Genomic DNA, 2,500 nt, shown 5'->3' on the forward strand with positions numbered 1-2,500 from the left:
GAATTTAAGCCATATTAAACTGGTAATATTGTGATTTTATGCCTGGTTTTCCATACGTTAGTTTAAATAAAGAGTTATGGAATATAACCTTGGCATATTGGCACTAAAATATATAATAAAGACATTTCAAATCAAACTGAAATGTATTGAAATGAATTTTTCCCATACATTTTTGACAATGTGAGGTGTGCATGGCAAAAAACACTCACGGTGAAGGCATGTGATATAATATGAAAATATCAAAAGTTAACTAACCAATGATATTGAAGCATATAAATCGAATCATAACTATATGAAACTCGAATTTGAGCCATATTAAACTGGTAATATTGTGATTTTATGCCTGGTTTTCCATACGTTAGTTTAAATAGAAAAAAATTCTCGAATATATATACATATATGAAGAATCTATATTCTATACTAACATTTTATGGAATATAACCTTGGCATATTGCCATTAAAATATATAATAAAGACATTTCAAATCAAACTGAAATGTATTGAAATGAATTTTTCCCATACATTTTTGACAATGTGAGGTGTGCATGGCAAAAAACACTCACGGTGAAGGCATGTGAAATAATATGAAAATATCAAAAGTTAACTAACCAATGATATTGAAGCATATAAATCGAATCATAACTATATGAAACTCGAATTTAAGCCATATTAAACTGGTAATATTGTGATTTTATGCCTGGTTTTCCATACGTTAGTTTAAATAGAAAAAATTTTCGAATATCTATACATATATGAAGAATCTATATTCTAATACTAACATGTTATGGAATATAACCTTGGCATATTGGCACTAAAATATATAATAAAGACATTTCAAATCAAACTGAAATGTATTGAAATGAATTTTTCCCATACATTTTTGACAATGTGAGGTGTGCATGGCAAAAAACACTCACGGTGAAGGCATGTGAAATATAATATGAAAATATCAAAAGTTAACTAACCAATGATATTGAAGCATATAAATCGAATCATAACTATATGAAACTCGAATTTAAGCCATATTAAACTGGTAATATTGTGATTTTATGCCTGGTTTTCCATACGTTAGTTTAAATAGAAAAAATTTTCGAATATATATACATATATGAAGAATCTATATTCTAATACTAACATGTTATGGAATATAACCTTGGCATATTGGCACTAAAATATATAATAAAGACATTTCAAATCAAACTGAAATGTATTGAAATGAATTTTTCCCATACATTTTTGACAATGTGAGGTGTGCATGGCAAAAAACACTCACGGTGAAGGCATGTGATATAATATGAAAATATCAAAAGTTAACTAACCAATGATATTGAAACATATAAATCGAATCATAACTATATGAAACTCGAATTTGAGCCATATTAAACTGGTAATATTGTGATTTTATGCCTGGTTTTCCATACGTTAGTTTAAATAAAGAGTTATGGAATATAACCTTGGCATATTGCCATTAAAATATATAATAAAGACATTTCAAATCAAACTGAAATGTATTGAAATGAATTTTTCCCATACATTTTTGACAATGTGAGGTGTGCATGGCAAAAAACACTCACGGTGAAGGCATGTGATATAATATGAAAATATCAAAAGTTAACTAACCAATGATATTGAAGCATATAAATCGAATCATAACTATATGAAACTCGAATTTGAGCCATATTAAACTGGTAATATTATGATTTTATTCCTGGTTTTCCATACGTTAGTTTAAATAGAAAAAATTTTCGAATATATATACATATATGAAGAATCTATATTCTATACTAACATGTTATGGCATATTGGTGTTATTGTATTTTATTCCTGGTTTTCTATAGTTAGTTTAAATAGAAATAAATTTTTGAATTCAAAATTTTATATTCTATACTAGCATTACATAGAAATTATCCTCAACTGTTTGTTTCTTGTATAAATACAGGAAATTAAACAGATGATGAAGAGAAAAAAATAAGAAAAACAAAAATTTATAAGAAAAATTAAATTTTAAACAAAGGAAAAGAGGAGAAAATTTTTTCAATCATATATATTTATGATTAAAAAATAGAATTATGAAATTATTAATTTCAATTCAAAGAGAAAAATTATGTAATATATGAAATTATTACATTAAAAATGCATTTGAAAAAAAAAGTAAAATGTTATTAAGAATGATAAATTATTTGAAAATTGGCAAATATTAAGAAGAAATATCGTTCTTATATTTTTATATAAAATATATAATATAGAGAACGAAAATTCTTTTTCATAAAAAACGGTTTTTGAATTTTGATAAGAAAAGCTAAAGGGGGGTCGCCCCTTTACTTTTTATATACACCGTAATTTATGAAATTTTCAAATATGAAAAACAAAGAAAAATATATAAATAAAAATATTATTCTGGTTGATCCTGCCAGTAGTTATATGCTTGTCTCAAAGATTAAGCCATGCATGTCTAAGTACAAACAAATTAAAAGTGAAACCGCAAAAGGCTCATTATATC

At 25.5% G+C, this 2,500-nt stretch overlaps 1 non-coding gene across 1 annotated transcript in view; it reads left to right on the plus strand.

Annotated features, from left to right (window-relative positions):
- Nucleotides 1-2,394: 2,394 nt before the first annotated feature.
- Nucleotides 2,395-2,500, plus strand: part of LOC129251861 (small subunit ribosomal RNA) — a 1,991-nt gene continuing 1,885 nt past the window's right edge. Inside the window, exon 1 of the ribosomal RNA XR_008583145.1 lies at nt 2,395-2,500. This exon is cut by the window's right edge and continues 1,885 nt beyond it. This is a non-coding gene — a ribosomal RNA (small subunit ribosomal RNA).

This window comes from Anastrepha obliqua, unplaced genomic scaffold (genome assembly GCF_027943255.1).
Source record: "Anastrepha obliqua isolate idAnaObli1 unplaced genomic scaffold, idAnaObli1_1.0 ptg000097l, whole genome shotgun sequence".
Taxonomy (NCBI): domain Eukaryota; kingdom Metazoa; phylum Arthropoda; class Insecta; order Diptera; family Tephritidae; genus Anastrepha; species Anastrepha obliqua.